The following is a 13,508-nucleotide window of genomic DNA, read 5'->3' as shown; positions in this document are numbered from 1 at the left end:
ACCAGGGAGGTGGAGGTTGCAGTGAGCTGAGATCACACCATTCCACTCCAGCCTGGGTGACAGAGCAAGACTCTGTCTTAAAAACAAAAAGAAAAAGATGGCCATCTTTTCCCTGTGTCTCTTCACATTGTCTTCTGTGAAGAAATTTTCTCATTTTACAAGGACACCAGTCATACTGGGTTAGAGTTCATCCTAATGTCCTTCCTGTAACTTGATTATATCTGTCAAGACCCTACCTCCAGCTAGGATCGCATGCTGAGAGTCTGTGGGTTAGGACTTCCACATGCAGGGAGACATCATTCAACCCAGAAATCCAACCATACACTGTCACCTCCCTTGAGTGCATTGTCATGCTAGGTCGCTCATTCTGTTTTAAACAAATCTCACACATAGAGCCAAAAATCTGTGACCCCATAGTGTCTCCCATGGACCACCGTGGGCAATGGAGAAGGCACGTATTTTGCTGAGGGAAGAACAGAATTTAGACCCGGTTGACTTTAGCAACATGACCTGGAAAGTACCTTAAATCTCTCAGAGCCTCATTTCCTTACCTTTAAATTGGGGTAGCAGATAACAAAAATATTGCGAAGGTCTAATAAGACAGAGTGTGAAGAATGCTTTTTAAGGTGTGATATAGAAGTTCCATTGTCAGTTTCTTAAAAGCAACTTGGCACAGCACTGACGGCTCTAAGTCCCAGGCCAGCCGGCTTTGCTGACTGCACATATCTGCCACTTACCAGCTGCACATGCTTGGGAAATTATTTCCCCTCTCTCTGCCTCTGTTTCATCCCACAAAATGGGATTATTAACATTATCTCTTCTAAGAGCTTATAGTGAAGACTAAATGGGTATGATCTCCAAGAAGCACTTGGAAACCGCCTGGTACATGATATATACAACATTATATAAGTCTCTGCTATTTTTATTGAGGGCAGGGCCACAGCTTAGAGTCCTGCACGCAATTCCTTCCCAGTTTCTGGCGTAGAGCAGATGCTCCAAAACTGTCAGAAGAGTAAAGGAGGAGGCACGCCGCTTCCAGCCTCAGAAGGTGCAGGATAAAGCCCACGCCTCTTCCCTGTACCTCTGCTCTGCGTAGCCTTCCCCAGCCGATGCATAAATGCCCACGCCAGGTACCAAGGTGCCATGGCCTCCACCTTCCCAGGCTGTTTTTTCTGGAAAAAGTGTGGCTTCCCCCTGCTGCAGTGCAGGACTGCAATGCAGGTCTTTCCTGAGGCACAAGGTACAGAAAGTCCCTGACATATAATGGTTCCATTTACGATTTTTGACTTCAGAACAGTTCAAAAGCAATATACAGTCAGCACACTCCTGGCCTCATGATGGGGTTACGTCGGAAAAATTCATTGTAAATTGAATATGTCATAAGTCGAAAATGTATTTTCAACATATACTATTTTCCATTAACTGTGGGTTTGTCAGGACATGAGTTCATGGTAAGTCAAGAAACATCTGAAATCCAAACTAGCCTAAGAGGAATGTTGTTTTCCGGTGTTGCTCACAATGAAGGCACTCTGAATACCATACGCCATTTTCCCATCTTCTTCCAGTGCTTCTTAACCTAGCCTTCCTTCCCCTCCAGCCCACCCCTTCCCTATTCCTCTCTCCATAGGCACACCATCCTTCTCCCACTCCTTCCCAGAAGCATTCCCAACTCTGACAAACTGGCAACTGGGGCACTCTGGCCTTGTCACAGTTTGTCTATAATAAGATGTGATATTCAAAATATTTTACCATCAGTACCTCCCAGGTGGGCAGCAGCCAATCAGGGTGCACCACAGCTAGTCTCAGAAACCCCTGCTATGTGGGCTTAATTCTGATGGCTGGGGTCCAGGAGGAGAAGATGCTGGGACTCTGGAGGAGGCACTGGAGTGGCCAGAGATGCAGGGAAAACACTTGACACTAAACAGCCTTGGGACAGTGTCTGTTTTCTACCTGGGACGGAATTAATTTCCAGTATTTAAGTAAATGGCACAGCTGTGCAGAAGCACACCCACCAAGTGCTGGCCTTCACAGCAGCCCTCTGTAGGGGCAGGTGATTCACCAAACAGGATTTCAGTTTGGAAAAGGCTGTAATAGAAGATGCATAATAAGGTTTTGTATTTTTGGATAGATTTTGCTTATTTTAAAAACTGACCAGCTTCTGGAATTTCTGAGGACTGGTGGTAATAGAAATAGTGCCCAATGTTCACTAAACATTCAGTTGGCCCTCTGTATTCATGGATTCAACCAACTATGCATTGAAAACACTTGTTAAAAATTGTGTCTGTACTGAACACAGTCAGACTTTTTTCTTGTCATTATTCCCTAAACAGTAGAGTATAACAGCTATTTACATTAGCATTCACTTTGTATTAGGTGTTATAAGCAATCTAGAGATGATTTAAAGTACATAGGAAGATGTGTTTGGGTTATATGCAAATACTAGGCCATTGTATATTAGGGAATTGAGCATCCTGAATTTCGGTATCCGTGGGAGGTCCTGAAACCAGCTCCTCGTGGAAGCTGTGGGATACGGATGTCACGTGATGGTATTTATAAGGCTTGAGGAATTAAACCCTCCTAGAGTGATTGTCAATTACTCTGGTTTGCTTTAATTCTCCAAATGGCCAACTCTAATTTAAAAAAAAAATTTTGTGGGTACATAGTAGATGTATACTTTTATGGGGTATATGAGATGTTTTGATACAGGCTGCAATGTGAAATAAGTACATCATGGTGAGTGGGGTATCCCTCCTCTCAAGCATTTATCCTTTGAGTTACAAACAATTCAATTATGTTCTTTACATTATTTAACAATATACAATTAGGTTATCGTGGACTATAGTCACCCTATTGTGCTGTTAAATAGTAGGTCTTATTCATTCTTCTTGTTTTCCTTGTACCTATTACCACCCCCACCTCTGCGCTCCAAAAGGCCAACTCTAACTCCCACCTGCCTCCCCACTCTCAACTAGATATTCTGATAAAGATCTTAGCTTAAATGTTAAATGTCCCATCCTCTGGAGTCATCCCTGGCCTCTAAACTAGGGAGAGCTCTCTGCAATGCATTTACACAGCCTATCATGGCATTGATCACTCTATTTCAATTGCCCTTTCATATCATAGAGCTTGAGTTCAGGAAATGTCTGTTGAAGGAGGGAAGGAAGATCACTGGATATTATGCACCCATTGTGTGAGGTTCACTGTACTGTGGGTTTAAGGAGAAGTTCAGGAAGTAGACAGAAAAGGCCTGCCCTCCCTGATAGGAGAAATTCCAAGGCTGATCTATCAACGTTTCATGGGCTTTCTATTCACAGAAGGGGCTGGACTGGGAAAGACGGACCCACCCTTAATCTCAGTGGGCTGCAGACATTAATGAATGTGGTGTTAAAAATCTAGACTCTGTGAAGTCAAACAGCCACTAGACTGGTATATTAGTCAGGGTTCTCTGAAAAACAGAACTCGTAGGATTAGATGTATGTATGAAGGGGAGTTTATTAGGAGAATTGACTCACACGCTCACAAGGTGAAATCTTGCATTAAGCTGTCTGCAAGCTGAGGAGCCAGGAAGCCAGTCCAAGTCCCAAAACCTCAAAAGTAGGGGAGCTGACACTGCAGCCTGCAGTCTGTGGCCAAAGGCCTGAGAGCCCCTGGCAAACCACTGGTGTAAGTCCGAGAGTCCAAAAGCTGAAGAACTTGGAGTCAGATGTTCGAAGGCAGGGAGCGTCCAGCAAGGAAGAAAGAGGAAAGCTGGAAGACTCAGCAAGTCATTCTGCCCGCTTTATTCTAGCTATGCTGGCAGCTGATTAGATGGTGCCCACCCAGATTGAGGGTGGGTCTGTCTTTCCCAGTTCACTGACTCAAATGTTAATCTCCTTTGGGAACACCCTCACAGACACATCCAGGAACAATACTTTGCATCTTTCAGTCCAATCAAGTTGACACTCCATAGCAACCATCACAGTTGGTTTCGTGTTAGTTTGATACATGAGCATCGTCCACACTAACCAACCTACCCCTGTGACTCAGAAGACATTTATATTCTCATTAAATGAAATAATTTCCAAATGAAGCATCTGGTGCCCGGAAGTTTGTTTCCCTGAATCTCTAGAGAACTGATGGGTTATTTTTAGTCTCACTGATTTCTCTTAACTGGAATATTTTTAGTTAACAAATAAAATTAAGAGAATTAACAATCCTTATCAGTAAGAGGGGCTGCTCCCTTCACCAACTCAACAAACAGCTCTCCGCATTGCAAGACACAGTGGTATGAGAAATTGAAACTGCCCAGCCAACCAAAATGCATTTAAAATTTTTTTAAAGACAGGGTGCGGTGGCTCACGCCTGTAATCCCAGCACTTTGGGAGGGTGAGATGAGAGGATTACTTAAGCCCAGGAGTTAGAGACCAGCCTGGGCAACATAGTGCAAACCAGACTCTACAAAAATTAAAAAATTAGCCTGGTATGGTGGTATACACCTGTAGTCCCTACTACTTGGGAGGCTGACATGGAGAATTGCTTGAGCCTGGGAGGTCAAGGCTGCAGTGAGCCGTGATTGCACCACGGCACTCTAGCCCAGATGGCAGAGTGAGACCCTGTTTCAAAAATAAAAATAAACTTTTTTTTTTTTTTTTTTTTTGAGACAGAGTCTTGCTTCATTGCCAGGCACCAGGCTGGAGTGCAGTGGTGGGATCTCAGCTCCCTGCAACCTCTGCCTCCCGGATTCAAGCAATTCTCCTGCCTCAGCCTCCCGAGTAGCTGGGATTACAGGCACTCGCCACCACGCCCAGCTAATTTTTGTATTTTTAATGGAGACAGGGTTTCACCATGTTGGCCATGATGGTCTCTATCTCTTGACCTCGTGATCCACCTGCCTCAGCCTCCCAAAGTGCTGGGATTACAGACGTGAGCCACTGCGCCCGGCCAAAAATAAAATTTTTTTAAAGACTTAAACATGTTATGAAATGGCAAATTACAAACAATTCGTCTGCTCTGCCTTTCTTTCTCATTTATTAGTTTTTATGCTTTGTTTATTTAAACTGGTCAGAAAATTAATGTCAGGGGCCTGTGCCAGTGGTACTTGAAAGAAGAGGGCAGTTGCATTAGCAAGATAAGGAATGAGTCACAAATCTATTCCCAAAGCCCTGTGATGGCCTGAAGGTATTCTCAGCCCTCAGGTGATAACAAGCTGTCCTAAATGCAAATCTAGAGATGAGAACACTCAGATTTGCAACTCCCTTGAAGAAAGGTCAAAGCACTAACCTTAGAGAAGAGTTCCGCCCCATAGTCCAGATGATGCAGTGGAATGATGCTCTACACCTATTTGTATCGTTTTTTGGAAGGAAAATGCGAACTGATTGAGCCACTCACCTATAGAACTTCATTCCTACTTTTCTTTATCCTCTCCTAAACCCATAGCCATGCGATTGATGGTGGTGGGTAAGACTGGAGCTGGTGATGACTGCCTACCACTATTTGTGTTTTCCCCCATTTATCCACCAGGCTATGCTGCCAAGCATTCCTATGTCATCCTAGGCGTTTCCTCCATATAATAGAAGCAACAGAGAAAAAGAACCCAGAGAAGAAGAGATTGTAAATACACCATTTTTATCTGTCATTAATAAGTACAAAATTTTGTGCTATTCACCAAAAATTATTGCATAGCTAGACTGTCAAAAGATAAATTGTAATATATGTTGAACCAAATAATAAACAGAAAGAACTTATTAGAGGCTTATGCATAATCTTGATGATATTGGCAATTATTCATGTTGATGGATATTCTGGCTATCATTTGTTTATAATGATTCCCTGAATCCACAGTTTCTTTCTAATTCTGAAGCTCTTATGTGGTTGTATTTTATTTGCTATATTAGGTAGTTGGAATTAATAATACAAGGAACTCATGTGGTTCAATTAGTTTATTTAAATTCAAAAGAAACCCAAAAGCCTAATCTGTCACTTGCCTTAGAGTAGAGCTATTTCAGTCTCATAGTTAATGTTGTAAATTAAGCCTTGATGTAAATAACCATTTTATTCCTCCACACTTTTACATGCCCATATCCTTCCGGAAGTGTACTGGAGGAAGAAGAGGACGTTCAGGCCAAATGTTAGACTTGTTCTATGTGACTGAGACCTGTATGAATGATGGACTAATAAAAATCAGCTTACCCACTAAAACCACAGCCTTTATTGTTTCCCCACTTTCAAAGACCTTGAGAGGTTTTGAAACTGCAGGGAAACTGAGGCTGGGAGCATCTGATACACCCAGTTAGCTTAGTCACCTAGTAAATATCTGCTGAACAACTTACGCAGCACAAGGATGAAAACAGAGGTCTGTTTGATTGAATTTTTCACTTCTAAGTTGTGTACACTGTGGGTACTTAATAAATCCTCCTAGACTTAATTGATTTTGACTTAATTCGCCACTTCTGAATCTCCTCAAGCCTCGTCACGTAGACTTCTCATAATTCTCGGAACATATCTGGACCGTTGCCAACATACGGTCCGGGTGTCACTTTTTACTGTAACTGTTGGTTCATGTGGCTTTCCCCTTTTACTAGATTAGGAGCATTCAAGGGGAAAACAGATCTGGAAAAAACATAGATAACAACTTACATTTTTGGTGTTGTTGTTGTTTTTTCTTTTTCCTGAGCAGCTTCTGCTCTAACAACTGTCAGAAGGAGTTGAGGTATGGGAATAGGATCACTCCTATTTGACAGATGAGAAAATTGAGGCACAGACTATTATATGTTATTTGTGAAAGTTTGTATAACGCTTTGGAATGAAGCCACAGCCCGAATCCTGGGATTTTCCAGCCATAATACATAGCTGTTTTAAACTCTAGATAAGTCATGCCATGTTGATTAGCCCTGGCGAGCTTCAGCAGGAGCAGTATCAAAGAAAAAACAGATCTGAGGCTGTGTGAAGAGATAAATGACCAAAGTTGGCACTGACAGTTAGAATGAGAATAGCAAAGGGTTAAAGAACTTGATAGACGGGCCAGATAGGAGCACAGTGATAAGGAAATGGAGCAAGTATATTAGCGAGGTTGTTTTCAATACCATGTATTTTTACCCACCATGAAAACAGAGCATCAATTTAACAGTGATGATGATGATGATGATGATGATGAACCTTAGGGAGTGCCTACTAAGTGCCAGAAACTGTTAAACATTTTATATACATTAACTCTTAATCCTTATTGAAAGTCTGTGAAGTAGAAATTATTCTTAGCCCCATTTCACAGATATGGCAACTGGAAGCCACAGGGTCCCATGGCAAGAACAGCAGAGCTGCATTTTAAATCCAATTAGTCTGGTTCTGAGACTGTTCCTTTTACACCGCTTCTCCAGGAGAGGTTGCAAGACAGAACAGGCTTCTGAAATGTAATTCCAGAGCCACAGCATCTGTCCTGACCTCAGGATTTCACCAAGCTGGTCTCAGCCATGTAGAATGCGAGGAATTTCAGAGGCTCTTCCGTGACTTTCTGTGGCCAGCTTTGGGGTCCAAAGCAGCCTCCAGGACTCAAAGTGTCCCTGAAGGCTGCGTCCAAAGCACATACCATCTTCCTTTAAACCTTAGGGCCAGCACTTGCCATTCCACAGTCTGGCCTGCTTGCTTGAAAATATCATCATGCACCTAAAGCAAAAAGTGTTGCCCAAGGTGGCACTGGAAGAGGCAGAATTCAGAAAAATCAGGCTGGATTCCAGCCCTCTGTTAGACTCATTTTCCCCAAAAAAAAGTTTTATTGGAGTCTGCTGGTCAATGACTCAGCCCATGTAAAGACACAATTCAGATTATTTCAATGGAATACACGTGTCCAGGGCCTGCTAACTGTTTAAACTGTAGATCATAGAAATCCATTGCTTTTCCCATGAAAAACTAATAGGAGGCAGTTGTCTGATAGCTATTCCTCTGGGCAAAAACTATTGTTAATGGGAGAGGCTTTAATGGTCTTCTAATTAATGTTATCTTTTTTGTGCCCATATTTTAATTGATTTTTTTTTCAATTAGGAACATACTGGAAAAAGATTCCAAAAATTACTTATTTTAAAATAAGCCATTAGAAAACCTCATCCTTCAATTATGCTTTTTCATTCTCACAGGAACCTGATTCTGAAGTCTTTTCTTAGCCGAAGTTGCATTTATTCTATCCCACGCCATGTAATTTAATGGCCGTGTAATTCCAATAGCACCACTCTGTTGTTCTGTCAAGTACATATTACAGTTATTTAACATCTTCCTTCCTACTATCGAGAATCAACATGAGTATTGTGTATTAGAATCTTCCATGGTTGCTGATTTTAATAAATTTAATTCAGCTTGAAGTTCGAACTTGATTCTAGCCATCTTCCCTAATCTAAATATTCCGGGAGTACAGATTATTCTTGGAAGAAGAAAGTGCACAAATACAATGTTGATTCCATCAGAATTCTGTTACTGTTTTTAAAGATATGGTCTCCAAACAATATAAACTATAATAAAATTAGAAATATGAAATATAATAATCAGGGTGTGCTGTAAATGTAGCATAAAGCATAAATCTGATCTTGTTATTCTCCTGCTCAAAAACCTTCAACAGCAGGAAGTTCATACCCCTCAACTGAGCTCCCATTGTCTGGCTTCTGCCTCCTACTTCCTGCCTTACCTTATATCACTCCCCATACTCCTCACCACGCCCCTTCCCTGTGCTGGCCTTAGAGAGCTGCGTGCCTGCCCCCAGATGGGACATTCTCCTGGCACACGCTTCTCCTCTGCAGAACATTCAACACCCGCAACACAAACACACAACACACACACAATACACATACAACAGGCACACACACCCCATGAATACATGCAACACACATACCATATACAAAACACACATACATACACATACAGCAAACACACAATACAAACACAGCACATAATATATACACATACAATACACACACATATGCAGCATACATATAACAACACATGCAATACACACATACATATGCAGCACACACTTTGTTTATACACATAACACACACACAATATATCTATCTCATACACACACAATACACAACACACTTCCACACACAACACACATACATCAACGCATATCCCATTCACATAACGCACACACCATACATACTACATGCACAGGACACACACAACAGAAACACAATACGTACAATACATACAACACACATACATACAACACAATACATACAACACACATACACATATATGTAAACCATGAACACACAATATATATGCTACACACATAGCACACACACAACACACACACGCAACACAACACACATACATACACACTTTGACCACCACTTACTCCCTTGCCAAGTTCCTACTCATTTTTCAGTTCTGAGTTTAAATGTCACTTCTCCAGACACCTCCTCTATCCCCGGATCTCAATTCTGACCCTCTCCCACTATTCCTTCTCAGCATTCTTCTCCGGAACATGTACCACAACTTGTAACTAGACATGTTTTGTGAACATCTGCCTTCCCCACAAGACTGCAGACTTCATGAAAGGAGACACCATGTCTTGCTTTTTCTCACCTTTGTTTAGCTAGCACTAAGCACAATCCCTGGCACAAAGTAGGATCTCAATAAATATTTGTTGAATGAATATTTCAAAAGAATGAATGAGACCTTATCCTGGAAGTATATGACCACCTGCTGGTTCCCTACCTGGCATGTCCCAAGTGGGATGAGCAAAGGCCTTGAGGGCTTATGTGACCCATGAGCTGGTTGTGAGCCCACCTGACTGTCCTTATCTGGGGCTCTCAGATCCCAGTTCCTGGAGGCTTTTCACAAGCACTCAGCAATGGTGCCCTCCATCTTCACTCCATAGACGCTGCTCCAGTCCCTGCCGCTAGGCACTGAACACTGCTTCCCTTATCTCTCCAGAAATAGTGCGTTACCAAGAACTAAAAGGCAGGAAGAGTTAGAACAAAGCAAAACAAAAAACAAATCCTAGCTGCCGCAAGGAAGATGTTTCCCAGACACTTTTGTCTTTATTTCTTGGACTAAAACCAGGAGACACTATTTTTGACACCTCTGTTTTGTTTCACAGTGATATACAAAGGCGCTTTACGCTTCTGCACACTGCCCTGTACCATTCGACTATGACAAGTTGCTTTGATAACCAACGCTTTTGTGCACTGATGCATATCCTGGCAAATCTTATGCCTTAACAGAAACTTCCTTACAAATTGTTCACTGTGTCAAGTAACTTGTTTTATTTTGACAACAGCTTTTCCATTAGGATTTTACAATCCTCTAGGATCCCTTACGAAAATTCTGTTTCCTAGAGTCTCCCAGGGTTTGCATTGGTGTGCCTCAGACATCCATGGTGCATAACTCTTCAAAATATTAATATTAGATTGCACTGGGGTTCAGGACTGTCTCTTAAAATATGGACACTTGCACAAATACCCTGTAGAATTGAAAATAATTTTAAACATAAAATATTTGAATAAGTATAATTAAGTAGCTTTTAATATGTTTGGTGTGGAAGGACCAAAGAGCAAGTCAAAATACTACTAAATGTATGATTCTGTACTTACTGAAAATGAAATTTCAGATAGAAACATTTCTCTTTCTTTTGATAATAACATTTACTCAGTGCTTACTATGTGCCAGGCATTTTATGTGCCTTCTGCATGTATTAACTCATTAAATTACACAACAGCCCTGAGAGGAAGATACAATAATTATGTCATTGAACAGATGAAGAAAAAAGTCAAGTAATTGCTCAAAGTCATGCAGCTAAGAAAAGGTTGAGCTAAGTTGTAAGACTAGAACCTGTGAGCTTGAGTACTCCTTCATCCTCCTACCCATGGATAGGTCCAGGCAAATAATTGCTTTCCATTCCCAAATCCCTATATATATCTTATTATACTTAAAATTTTGTTATGCATCCTATTATTATATAAAGGATCATGGTAGATTTTTATCCTCCCTGGATTTTAAATATTGCTAATGAATAGCTTGGCAGTGTGATGTAACTGAGTCAGGTAGATCTGGATTTAAAATCTAGTTCTACCACTTACCAGTTATATGGCCTCGGGAAAGTTCCTTAATCTTCTGAGCCCATCTGCTATTTTGTAAAGTAGAGATCATTATCGCTGTTATAAGGAGAAAATGAAATAACCGTACATAAATTGCTTGGCATGTAGGTGATCAATAATGTTCTTTACTACAAGTTTGCAAGTAAGGACACTAGGAAATTACAGCAATTCTCAGAAAAAAAGAAGGTTTCATTGATAAATTACTAATACAGTGTTGTAAAATACTTTCTATTAGCTGAAAGTAGCTTATATGGTTCCCTATGAATCCCAGTTGTATCAAGAGGTAAGAGCATTTATAAGAAAATTGTATTTTTCCAGCCAAATTGAAATGTGTATGCAGCCACAAGGCATTACATTTAAAGACTAGTGATCAAATTAACAATTATATGAGTGAATACAACTTAATAATCATACTGGTAGAAATGTAGACATTTCACTAATTCCATCCTCATCCTATGGAATTCTGCTTTCCCAAGTCTCTCCATTAGACCCACCTCTGCACCCTGAATACATGAGCCTTTCTAGGTGTCAGCTTCCAAGAGCAGTGTTTGTGGCTAAAGAGAGTTTGGATTGAGGTTGGAGAAGCCTGGGGTGGCTTACTCTCTATACAAGACATGCGTTCTATGAAACCCTCCTTCACCCCAGCTGATGGGCTGTACTTACATTTTGATCCTCATGGACACCTCCCACCACAAATGATAAAATTGTTTTTGGCCACCTGTATAAAGGCAGCCAATTCAAAGACAGGGCACACACCTACGTTGTAGGAGCTGGCTCAATCTGAGCCTCTCTTGGAGATTTGATTTTAACAGAGAGACAAGCGATTGTCAAAGCAAGGAAGAAAGGGAAATAAAGAAAGAAATGGATGAAGCAAGTTGACAGGGCTGGAGGGACCCTGGCAAGCCATAAAGCAAAGAGATTTAGGATTAAAAATTTTTTAAAGATTCAATTTGCAAGAGAAGCAAATGAAGAGAGAAAGGAGAGATTCCTAGAGATTCCTAGATTCCTAGACATTTAGATTAATGTCCATTTTACCTCTATCTTTGCAATAGATTTTCCAAATACTTGCCCTAGGATGTCCATTTATCCATAGGAAGCTGGATGAAACGTCAACCATATGAACTTGAGACTAAGGAGACATGTTGGCGTTACCTATTGTTACAGGCTCTTAATAGCAGTAAACAAGCACTTATTCCTTTTGGCGTCCTTGGCACCTGCCTGGTTAACCTCCCCAAAGAGGGTGATGAAACTATTAATGCTACTAACAGTAGATCCTCAGGACAGCATTTGTTGATTAGCACAGACAACCGGGACTAGAACAGGACCCATGTCTGCCCTTCTCCATGGTAGTCCGGGAAGATTCAAACTCCGGATAGGAAGTCTGAGCTGCCAAAAGTGCGGCTGAAATTAGTGGGAAGCAGAGTGAGAACTCCAGATGTTTAGAATTGGGATGACTGTAAACAAATTCATTTCCCCAGATCCCCCAAGCCTGCTTTTTAAAATTATTTTTATATCTGGTAAACAAATCAATTCTCTCTTTTCTTGGCTGAAAATGGACTAATTCTTTAGGGAAGTGTGATACTCAAACTGGTTCACAGTTTGTTCTTCTTTCTCCAGAAATTGTATAATTCACACATCAATATAATTCTCTCAATTGGTGGTTTGAAAACTTGGGGATTACGTACAAACACCGCCATATGCAATTACCCTCCAAGACTGGTTTTATGTACCTTGTCACCTAATTACTCTTTTCCTTTGTTTTACCAGCTTTGGCATCCAAATATTACTTTAGCCATAGACACTTCACTATGCCACATCATGACATCAGATTTGATATTCCTGTCATGGGAGTAACTTCTGTGATGAGGGTAAGGCAGGCATATAGAGTGACAGCTTTTGTGTGGCAAAGTAATCACTTGCAGATGATTATTTGAGCTCAAGCCTGAAAATTTCATCTATGTGTATATCACCAAGAAAAGTCCACCCCTGCACCACTATTGCCTCTTCATCAATAAGCTGAAAGAAAGAATGTTTTCAGCTACTCTGGAACACACATTTAAAATTCTTATTACTTTCCACTCCACAAATTTATTACATAATTATTCATATTTGGACATTGCTCTAGCATGTACAAACAAGTGTATAGCAAGTTCAAACACTTTTTGATAGCCCACAATAGATGTGCCCTTCTGATTACCTTCCATACTGTGTAGTGGAAGGACCTTTCCTTTCTCTCAGCAGTCACACTTCTTCGGAATTCTTCGTCAGGGTTTAGAATCCATTAAGAAAGAAAGAAAGAGAGAAAAAGAGAGGGAGAAAGAGAGAGAAAGAAAGAAAAGAAAGAAGGAAGGAAGGAAAGAAGAAAAGAAAGAAAGAAAGAAAGAGAGAGAGAGAAGAGAAAGAAAGAAAGAAAGAAAGAAAGAAAGAAAGAAAGAAAGAAAGAAA

General features: G+C 40.9%; 1 protein-coding gene across 8 annotated transcripts in view; it reads left to right on the top strand.

Moving 5' to 3' along the window:
• MBNL2 (muscleblind like splicing regulator 2) overlaps positions 1–13,508 on the top strand; it is a 173,014-nt gene that overhangs the window by 98,679 nt on the left and 60,827 nt on the right. The window lies entirely within an intron of this gene.

The sequence above is a fragment of the Cebus imitator genome, unplaced genomic scaffold, assembly GCF_001604975.1.
Source record: "Cebus imitator isolate Cc_AM_T3 unplaced genomic scaffold, Cebus_imitator-1.0 Scaffold62, whole genome shotgun sequence".
NCBI classification, from domain to species: domain Eukaryota; kingdom Metazoa; phylum Chordata; class Mammalia; order Primates; family Cebidae; genus Cebus; species Cebus imitator.
Note: the sequence above shows the minus strand (reverse complement) of the source record. Positions and strands in the feature narration are given on the sequence as shown.